Here is a 12,059-nt window from a genome sequence, read left to right as displayed (position 1 = left end):
ATGGTCGGTAATCTGTTAGTTGACTTGGCTTTCGAAGACCTTAGAAAGGAATGGTAGGATAGATATAGGTCTGTCGCAGTTTGGGTCAAGAGTGCCCCCCCCCCCCTTTGAAGAGGGGGATGACCGCAGCTGCTTTCCAATCTTTGGGAATCTCAGACGACACGAAAGAGAGGTTGAACAGGCTAGTAATAGGGGTGGCAACAATTTCAGCAGATAATTTTAGAAAGAAAGGGTCCAGATTGTCTAGCCCGGCTGATTTGTAGGGGTCCAGATTTTTCAGCTCTTTCAGAACATCAGCTGAACGGATTTGGGAGAAGGAGAAATGGGGAAGGCTTGGGCGAGTTGCTGTGGGGGGTGCAGTGCTGTTGACCGGGGTTGGAGTAGCCAGGTGGAAAGCATGGCCAGCCGTAGAAAAATGCTTATTGAAATTCTCAATTATGGTGGATTTATCAGTGGTGACAGTGTTTCCTATCTATAGTGCAGTGGGCAGCTGGGAGGAGGTGTTCTTATTCTCCATGGACTTTACAGTGTCCCAGAACTTTGAGTTAGTGTTACAGGAAGCAAATTTCTGCTTGAAAAAGCTAGCCTTGGCTTTACTAACTGCCTGTGTATAATGGTTTCTAGCTTCCCTGAACAGCTGCTTATCACGGGGGCTGTTCGATGCTAATGCAGAATGCCATAGGATGTTTGTGTGTTGGTTAAGGGCAGTCAGGTCTGGGGAGAACCAAGGGCTATATCTGTTCCTGGTTCTAAATTTCTTGAATGGGGCATGTTTATTTAAGATGGTTAGGAAGGCATTTAAAAAAAATATCCAGGCATCCTCTACTGACGGGATGAGATCAATATCCTTCCAGGATACCCCGGCCAAGTTGATTAGAAAGGCCTGCTCGCTGAAGTGTGTCAGGGAGCGTTTTACAGTGATGAGTGGAGGTCGTTTGACCGCTGACCCATTACGGATGCAGGCAATGATCGCTGAGATCTTGGTTGAAGACAGCAGAGGGCAAGTTGGTTAGGATGATATCTATGAGGGTACCCGTGTTTAAGGCTTTGGGGAGGTACCTGGTGGGTTCATTAACAATGTGAGATTGAGGGCATCAAGTTTAGATTGTAGGATGGCTGGGGTGTTAAGCATGTTCCAGTTTAGGTCGCCTAGCAGCACGAGCTCTGAAGATAGATGGGGGACAATCAGTTCACATATGGTGTCCAGAGCACAGCTGGGGGCAGAGGGTGGTCTATAGCAGGCGGCAACAGTGAGAGACTTGTTTTTAGAGAGGTGGATTTTTAAAAGTAGAAGTTCAAATTGTTTGGGTACAGACCTGGATAGTAGGACAGAACTCTGCAGGCTAACACCGCCCCCTTTGGCAGTTCTATCTTGTCTGAAAATGTTGTAGTTTGGAATTAAAATTTCAGAATTTTTGGTAGTCTTCCTAAGCCAGGATTCAGACACAGCTAGAACATCTGGGTTGGCAGAGTGTGCTAAAGCAGTGAATAGAACAAACTTAGGCAGGAGGCTTCTAATGTTAACATGCATGAAACCAAGGCTATTACGGTTACAGAAATTGTCAAAAGAGAGCGCCTGGGGAATAGGAGTGGAACTAGGCACTGTAGGGCCTGGATTCACCTCTACATCGCCAGAGGAACATAGGAGGAATAGAATAAGGGTGCGGCTAAAAGCAATAAGAATTGGTCGTCTAGAACTTCTGGAACAGAGAGTAAAAGGAGGTTTTTGGGGGTGATAAAATAGCATCAAGGTATAATATACAGACAAAGGTATGGTAGGATGCGAATACAGTGGAGGTAAACCTAGGTATTGAGTGATGAAGAGAGATATTGTCTCTAGAAACATCATTGAAACCAGGAGATGTCATTGCATGTGTGGGTGGTGGAACTAATAGGTTGGATAAGGTATAGTGAGCAGGACTAGAGGCTCTACAGTGAAATGAGCCAATAAACACTAACCAGAACAGCAATGGACAAGGCATATTGACATTAAGGAGAGGCATGCTTAGTCGAGTGATCAAAAGGGTCCGGTGAGTGGAGAGGTTGGTTGAGGGTCACGGCGATTTAGACGGCTAGCCAGGCCATCGGTAGCAAGCTAGCATAGGATGGACGTCTGTTATTAGCCACCTGTTGCGTTCCATCAGTAGATTAGTGGGGTTCCGTGTGGTAGAGGGGATTAATCCAAATCACACAACAAAAATAAAAACAATAGATATAGTTAGAGGCCCAAGAAAAAATAAAATAAATACATTGTCTGATTGTCTATTCAGATAGCAGTCGATAAGACAGCTTACGGTTAGCAGGCCGCAGATGGGCGTTCAGGTAACGTCGTGACGGAGGAGCCAACCGGATAACTCCTTCGGGTAGATAACGTTGGCAGTCCAGTTGTGAAGGCCCGGTGGGGCTCCGCGTAGGCAGTAAAACGGGTCCGGATAGGTGACTGCAGCCCAGGAGTGATTGATGGAACTCTTCAGCTGGCTAGCTCCAGAATAATTGATGTTTGCTCCGGAATCGACGAAAGCCGATAGTCACACGGATAGCAGCTAGCTAGCTGTGAGATCCAGGTATGAATATCCAGAGTTAGCGGTAGAAATCCAGGGACATGGAGAGAAAATCTGGTCCGGTATGTTCCGTCCTGAGCCGCGCCGTACAAAACTGGCGATAGATTTGAGCTAAAGGATAGCTGATGACCACAAACCGTGGTTAGCTGAATACTAACGTTTTGCCAGTAAAGAAGCTAACTAGCTTCTGACCTAGCTTCTGATTAGCTTCTGGCTAGCTCCTGGCAAGTTTCTTGGAGGATTACAGATGAGGTAAATAATACTTTTTTATAAATATAAATTTGTGAGGCGGGTTGCAGGAGAGTGTTTTGAAGATGAGTTTATGGAAAATTAAAGAGATATAGATATATATAATACACACACACGACGAGGACAAAAGACGTCTGAACTGCTATGCCATCTTGGAACCAAGAAATGCAAAGTCGGGACAAAACTATAAAAGAAACTAACCGTTCTATTGCTAATCAACAAGAGAGAAACGTGCTAATAGACACCTGCCATAACTACGCTTGCCCTGTGGATAATATCATGCTTTCGATTGCTGTTGAAGATGACAAATTCCCCACTTTACCGGTTACTCCGTGCAAACCTCCACCCGCCAAAAAACCCAACATGAACTCTGACATCATGGCTACCCTCTCCTTACTCATCAACTCCAGGTCTGACGCCATTGACAAAATGGTTGGCGCGAACGCCATGGTTATCGAAGGCTTGAAAGACTGGAGTTTGCATGTGGTGAAATCAAGGATGTGAAAACGAGAGAGTGGCAAAAGTTTTAAAATGTAGAAAAGAATAAAAATGTCTACCATAGACGTCTCACTGATCTGGGACAATACACAAGAAGATGGAACCTGAGACTCTACGGCTTGCCAGAGGTGGAGAATGAAGATGTGCGAGGAGTGGCTATCCGCATCTGCCAAGACGTTTTGCCTGCAGAGAAGAACAAAGTTGGTGATACCATCGACGTTGTGCATCGCCTCGGCAAGAAGCAACAGCAAAACGATTCAAGACCAAGGGGTATCATCATCCTCTTCACTGCCAGATTCTACAGGGATGCTGTCTGGAAAGCTGCGAGGAAGAACGCCTTCCTACAGAGCCATGGTATGCGTTTCACCGAGCATCTCAGCCACGGAGGACATAGAAAGAAGGAACGGGTTGTGGCCAACGATCAAGATAGCATGAAATAAGGGAAAGGCTGCTTACTTCGTCAGAGGATGATGCTTCATCAACGGTTCAGAAATCCATATTCCTCCCTAAAATCTCACCAGAAGGGACAGGTTGATGGTTTCAGCCATGGTATTCTCATTTTCCTTATGTTGTTTACCTAACAAGCATCAGGTGACAATTTCAGTCTACTCAGGTACTTCAATTTATTAGTTTGTTCTTGTATGACCAGAAGACCTATTTTGTTTACAAACTCGAAGAAGATTGACAGCTGTATTTATTTATGTATACAGTAACTAAGACACTGTTTTAAAGGGCATACAGGTCTGCTCTGACTTTACACGGTTATTGTTCAATTTGGTTATTAATACTTATTTCCAGGTAAAAAAAGGTCTTAGGAACGTTTATATGTAAAACATTTTTAATTCAATTATTTTATGATCAGTTTTCAAATGCACTTAAAATAGTAGGAACTTTTATATTTTAATTATTTTGTATTTTATTTCTCAGAATAGTTCCTGACACTAAAGGAGGTTTTTAGTCTCTTACTACAGAGAACCCTTGGTTTGGTCTTGAACATCATTTTCTGTTGAGGTGAATTTCAAAAGCCGGATAACTACCTCAGAGTTTATGGTATAAGCTATTTTCACTTTAAGTTGACTTAATGGGGCAGATCTCGGTTCCTTGTCGCTTACGTTCACTGCTCCTACGTTTTACTCATCCTACAATCTGTTGTTTTGTCTTTGTCTATAGTTTCTCTTAATGCTAGGGGGTTACAAAACAACGTGAAGCGCAAGGTCTTATTTTTATTTGATAAACAATTTCGTACAGAGTTTTGCTTTTTTAAGAGTCTCACTCAATTTCGGCTGATGCCAGCTTCTGGAGGTCAGTGGGGCAACGATATTTGTCTTTCTCATGGATCTGAACTGGTGTCACTACAATGAAAAATACCTTTGGTAATATTCTACACTCTGAATGTGACCCCTTTGGTCACTATTTGTCTTGTGATCAGTTACAATGACATTACACTCATTACTGTAAACTTCTACGGGTACAACACCAAACATGAGAATGATGAGTTGCTTGAATCTACAGTATAGAGAAACAGACTTCATTGGTTGTCTAAATTTCCAAATCCATTATTATTTAGAGGGAACTCTAACATTACTATAGATAATTCAACTGATAGATGTCCACCAGGTAGATTTGGGTTTAATACTTTATGGAAACATTTGATCTTACTGATATGGAGAGAGACGTTTCCGGCCGACAGATCATTCACTTGGAGTAACAAAACAGGTTCCAGACAGTCCAGAATAGATTTTTGGCTTATGTCCAAATGTATTGATAGTGAGGGTGTTACTACAAATGTGTACTACTCCCCTCACAGACCATAGGGCTATTTACATTGATATCAAAATATTTACCCCTGATACTAACCTTGGTAGAGCATCCTACTGGAAGCTAAATGGCTCATTATTAAATAAAGATATAGTTAAATGTGGTTAAAGATCTGCTCCCACACTTTTGGGAAAGGGCATGTGAAGAAAAATCTTATTGCAAGAACTGGGAGCTCTTTAAATTTGAGGTGTCCAAATACCTTAGAAAATATGGTAGTAATCTTGCTAAAACCAGAAGAGCTGAGGAGGAAAAGGTGATCATTAAGATAACTTCCCTTTCTCAGAGGTCACCAGCCGGCCTCTTGGGGGAGGAGAAGATGGAACTGATTGAGTTACAAAATCAACTGGATAATACATATAGATTAAAGCAACTGGATAATATATATTTTAATTCCCATATTGATCAATGTGATCAACATTAATGAATGTGAACTCTTGGCTGTCAAAGATTGTGGCACCTTCATATTATGGTATTGCAGTGAAAGAAGACCTTACATATGTCAGGAACGTCATCAGGGAAATGACCAGACCAAGGTGCAGCGTGGTGAACATACATTTCCCTTTAATGTTATAAATGTCACCAAAACCCACCAGTGACTCTGACTAGGGCTATACAGGCCACTAACACAGACAACTACCCACAACTAAGGTGACAAAATAGGCTGCCTAAGTATGATTCCCAATCAGAGACAACAATAGACAGCTGCCTCTGATTGGGAACCACACTCGGCCAAACACACAGAAATACAAAACATAGAATGCCCACCCCACATCACACCCTGACCTAACCAAATAGAGAAATAAAACGGCTCTCTAAGCTCAGGGCTTGACAACATATTTAGGCATAACCATTACAAAGGATCAGAAGTCTAGAGGCTTACTAAATGTTAACCCTCTCATTAAAAAAACTCAGAGAAGAAGCTAAATCAATGGCTACAGAGGGACTTATCTTTAAAAGGAAGAGTCTTAATAAAAAAGGCTGAAGGTATCTCTAGACTAACATACGACGCTCTATCTTTATATCTTGACAGTAAAATAAGATAGACCAGATGCTTTTCAACTTTCTGTGGAGAAACCGTACCCATTACACTAGGAAAACTGTTGAAAATGAACACAGAATGGAGGGCTGAAATGTCTGGACTTTACGACCTTAAATAATCATTTGAAGATCAATTGGATAAAACAATTCCTAAGAAGACCCACTTCTATGTGGAATTTTATTCCATCCTTCTCTACTTTTGGTGCCCTTAACTTCATGTTGGTTTGCAATTATAATATTGACAAAGTTCCAGTGAAACTTTCTGCTTTTCATCTGCAGGTTTTCTTGTCATGGTCCTTAATTTATAAGCATAACTTTTCTCCACACAGATATTATATATGGAATAATCAGGATATATTGTAAAAAAAAATACTTATTTGTTTTTAGAATATGGTTCTGAAATAATATCCTATTGGTGAGCCAACTGGTAAACGCAGAGGATCTATTATAAGGAATTCTTATCACTTTACAAGGTCCCTGTAACACCTAAAGATTTGCAATTGTTTTAGATGCCATTCCCTCAGGTGTTGCTTTATTATTCAGGAACGTGTCAAGACCTGACCCTCAGAGCCTACCTTCCATTGACCCTGTTGACTCATCAGTAGGAAAGACTTGTTTCTCTTTTGGTCCATTCAACAACAGAGCGATAGGAACCTTGTTTCAGCAGGATGTTGTATCTAAATGTCATGCCTTATTGGAATGGATTTATTGATAATATCTGTTGGAAAAAAGTTTGGATGATGCCACACACATACCTACTTGTTAACAAAATTAAGGAAGTTTCCATTAAAAGTATTAATAAATATTATCCTGCCAACCATTACATGAAGAAATTTAAGAAAAACACAAAGTCAAATTGTACCTTTTGTAATGACTACCCAGAAACGGTGTTGCATTTTTTTTTTTTTTTACATTTTATTAAAGTCAGAAAACTGTGGCAAGACATCAGTAGATTTATAATTTAACACATTTATGAAAATGTTACACTATCGTGGAGAGATGTACTGCTTGGATTGTTTACCTACAAAAGAAATAATCTGAAACAATTTTATGTAATTTATTTCATTATTCTTTTGGCCAAATTTCATATTCACAGATGTAAAATCAAAAACAAAACACCACATTTTCTTACCTTACAAAAATAAATTGAACTGTATTTTAAGGCAATTAAATACTCTACTAACACAAAGCTGTTGGAATTATACAGTTGAAGTCGGCAGTTGACATACACTTAGGTTGGAGTCATCAAAACTCATTTTTCAACCACTCCACAAATTTCTTGTTAACAAACTATAGTTTTGGCAAGTCGGTTAGGACATCTACTTAGTGCATGACATAAGTCATTTTTCCAACAATTGTTAACAGACAGATTATTTCACTTATAATTCAATGTATCACAATTCCAGTGAGTCAGAAGTTTACATACACTAAGTTGACTGTGGATTTAAACAGCTTGGAAAATTCCAGAAAATTATGTCATGGATTTAGAAGTTTCTGATAGGCTAATTGACATAATTTGAGTTAATTGGAGGTTTACTTGTGGATGTATTTCAAGGCCTGCCTTCAAACTAAGTCACACGTTGCTTGACATCATGGGAAAATCAAAAGAAATCAGCCAAGACCTCAGGAAAAAAATTGTAAACCTCCACAAGTCTGGTTCATCCTTGGGAGCAATTTCCAAATGCCTGAAGGTACCACGTTCATCTGTACAAACAATAGTACGCAAGTATAAACACTATGGGACCACGCAGCCGTCATACCGCTTAGGAAGAAGGCACGTTCTGTCTCCTAGCGATGAACGTATTTTTGTGTGTTAAAGTGCAAATCAATCCCAGAAGATGCTGGATGAAACGGGTACAAAAGTATCTATATCCACAGTAAAACAAGTCCTATATCGACATAACCTGAAAGGCCGCTCAGAAAGGAAGAAGCCACTGCTCCAAAACCACAATAAAAAGCCAGACTACAGATTGCAACTGCACATGGGGACAAAGATTGTACTTTTGGAGAAATGTCCTCTGATCTGATGAAACAAAAATAGAACTGTTTGGCCATAACGATTATGTTTGGAGGAAAAAGAGGGAGGCTTGCAAGCCGAAGAACACCCATCCCAACCGTGAAGCACGGGGGTGGCAGCATCATGTGGTGGGGGGTGCTTTGCTGCAGGAGGGACTGGTACACTTCACAAATTAGATGGGTCATGAGGAAGGAGAATTACAGTGGGGCAAAAAAGTATTTAGTCAGCCACCAATTGTGCAAGTTCTCCCACTTAAAAAGATGAGGCCTGTAATTTTCATCAAAGGTACACTTCAACTATGACTGACAAAATGAGAAAATAAAATCCAGAAAATCACATTGTAGGATTTTTAATTAATGGATTTGCAAATTATGGTGGGAAATAAGTAGGCCTACAAACCTGACTCGATTACACCAGCTCTGTCAAGAGGAATGGGCCAGAATTCACCCAATTTATTGTGGGAAGCTTGTGGAAGGCTACCCAAAACTTTTGACCTAAGTTAAACAATTTAAAGGCAATGCTAGCAAATACTAATTGAGTGTAAAAAAACTTCTGACCCACTGGGAATGTGATGAACAAAATAAAAGCTGAAATAAATAATTCTCTCTACTATTATTTCACAGGGACAGGGAATCTTTACAAGGAATAAATGTCAGGAAATGTGAAAATCTGAGTTTAAATGTATTTGGCAAAGTTGTACAGTGCCTTGCGAAAGTATTCGGCCCCCTTGAACTTTGAGACCTTTTGCCACATTTCAGGCTTCAAACATAAAGATATATAACTGTATTTTTTTGTGAAGAATCAACAACAAATGGGACACAATCATGAAGTGGAACGATATTTATTGGATATTTCAAACATTTTAACAAATCAAAAACTGAAAAATTGGGCGTGCAAAACTATTCAGCCCCTTTACTTTCAGTGCAGCAAACTCTCTCCAGAAGTTCAGTGAGGATCTCTGAATGATCCAATGTTGACCTATAGACTAATGATGGTAAATACAATCCACCTGTGTGTAATCAATTCTCCGTATAAATGCACCTGCACTGGGATAGTCTCAGAGGTCCGTTAAAAGCGCAGAGAGCATCATGAAGAACAAGGAACACACCAGGCAGGTCCGAGATACTGTTGTGAAGAAGTTTAAAGCCGGATTTGGATACAAAAAGATTTCCCAAGCTTTAAACAACCCAAGGAGCACTGTGCAAGCGATAATATTGAAATGGAAGGAGTATCAGAAAATCTACCAAGCAAATCTACCAAGACCTGGCCGTCCCTCTAAACTTTCAGCTCATACAAGGAGAAGACTGATCAGAGATGCAGCCAAGAGGCCCATGATCACTCTGGATGAACTGCAGAGATCTACAGCTGAGGTGGGAGACTCTGTCCATAGGACAACAATCAGTCGTATATTGCACAAATCTGGCCTTTATGGAAGAGTGGCAAGAAGAAAGCCATTTCTTAAAGATATCCAAAAAGTGTCATTTAAAGTTTGCCACAAGCCACCTGGGAGACACAAACATGTGGAAGAAGGTGCTCTGGTCAGATGAAACCAAAATTGAACTTTTTGGCAACAATGCAAAACGTTATGTTTGGCGTAAAAGCAACACAGCTCATCACCCTGAACACAACATACCCACTGTCAAACATGGTGGTGGCAGCATCATGGTTTGGGCCTGCTTTTCTTCAGCAGGGACAGGGAAGATGGTTAAAATTGATGGGAAGATGGATGGAGCCAAATACAGGACCATTCTGTAAGAAACCTGATGGAGTCTGCAAAAGACCTGAGACTGGGACAGAGATTTGTCTTCCAACAAGACAATGATCCAAAACATAAAGCAAAATCTACAATGGAATGGTTCAAAAATAAACATATCCAGGTGTTAGAATGGCCAAGTCAAAGTCCAGACCTGAATCCAATCGAGAATCTGTGGAAAGAACTGAAAACTGCTGTTCACAAATGCTCTCCATCCAACCTCACTGAGCTCGAGCTGTTTTGCAAGGAGGAATGGGAAAAAATTTCAGTCTCTCGATGTGCAAAACTGATAGAGACATACCAAGCGACTTACAGCTGTAATCGCAGCAAAAGGTGGCACTACAAAGTGTTAAAATAAGGGGGCTGAATAATTTTGCACGCCCAATTTTTCAGTTTTTGATTTGTTAAAAAAGTTTGAAATATCCAATAAATGTCGTTCCACTTCATGATTGTGTCCCACTTGTTGTTGATTCTTCACAAAAAAAATACAGTTTTATATCTTTATGTTTGAAGCCTGAAATGTGGCAAAAGGTCGCAAAGTTCAAGGGGGCCGAATACTTTCGCAAGGCACTGTATGTAAACTTCCGACTTCAACTTTATATTAATTTGGGGACAGGTCGAAAAGCATTAAACATTTATGGCAATTTATCTAGCAAGCTTGCTGTTGGTAGCTAATTTGTCCTGGGGTATAAACATTGAGTTGTTATTTTACCTGAAATGCACGAGGTCCTCTAGTCGGACATATACTCCACACATAAAATGGTCAAACTAATCATTTCTAGTCATCGCTCCTCCTTCCAGGCTTCTTTTTCTTCATATGGCAATTGGCAATAAAGGTGCATTACCACAACCAACCTCAGTTCATCTTTCAATCAACCACGTGGGTATATCTTCCTAAACAACCAATGAGAATATGGCATGTGGGTATATGCTTCTAAAAACCAATGAGTAGATGGGAGAGGCAGGACTTGCAGAGTGTTCTGTGTTACAAATATAATTAACTTCTATTTTAGCGCCTGGCAACGTAGATGCTTGTTGGCACGCGCAAGAAGTGTGGGTGCAATGATTGAATAACGTGTGTACATTTATTTTGCAATGCTCGTGCACGCGACGTGACCCGTGTGGTCAGCATGTTAGCCTAGTCCCAGATCTGTTTGTCTTGCCAACTCCTATGGCCATTGACGTGGCAGATCTGGGACCAGGTCTAATTCTTGTCTCATTGACATTTCAGCCCATTTGGAGCAGAACCTTCTTCCAACCATTAACAGATGTATTTCTCAGATTGAGTGAAACAGAGAACAGTGATATTCATCCATAAACACTGTTGCCTCAGTTCACAAGTATCTCATCTAAGATTTGTACCCATAGTACAACCACCCACATTGGTAGCCAACTCTTATGACCTCTTGTCTTCGTCTCTCTTCCTCAGTTTTCAGATACCGCTTTGTGCTGACCACTACATGCTAAAGTACCTGGAGTCCATCTCAGACCAGATCCCCTCTCACACCATGACCTCCCTGAGGCTCGGCCTATAGATGGCTGACCAACGAGCGGAGACCCACGCTGGCCCTCCCTCAGTCAAGTAAGGGCCTACATTTCAACAGCTGTTGCCAGGGTGACACATTAACCTGGATTACTTGATTTGGGATTATTTTGTCAGATGAGTGTGTGGGTGCATTCATATACAGCAGACTCCTCCAACAGTATACTCATTCATCTCCCTTCTGTCTTCAGATGACATCAGAGTGGAACCCTCTTCTTGATGTCATAAAACATTACTCCCCTACACATTTTCTCCACAACAGAACTTACTACCTTCCCTCAGACTATGAACCAAGGTAAGTATACCATTGTGGCTTTGACAAAGTCATTTCTGAAGATAATGAATCACTACCCACGTGTAATAAATTAAGGTAAAAAAAAAATATGAACTGTCCAACTCCCCCATCAGACCTCCTCCTCCAATGAGCTATCAGACAAATTGAGGAAGCAAGGAGGGAGGTTGCAAGGATTTGACAGCCACACAAAACAGATTTGCATCATGGCAATTGCAAATTATCAGTTATTTTAATATTTTAGTGTGTAGTGTAACACACATCAGTTTTATGGTTGAAAGATTCAATCA

The sequence above is a fragment of the Oncorhynchus masou genome, chromosome 16 (assembly GCF_036934945.1).
Source record: "Oncorhynchus masou masou isolate Uvic2021 chromosome 16, UVic_Omas_1.1, whole genome shotgun sequence".
Classification (NCBI taxonomy): Eukaryota; Metazoa; Chordata; class Actinopteri; order Salmoniformes; family Salmonidae; genus Oncorhynchus; species Oncorhynchus masou.
This window is presented reverse-complemented; position numbering follows the sequence as displayed.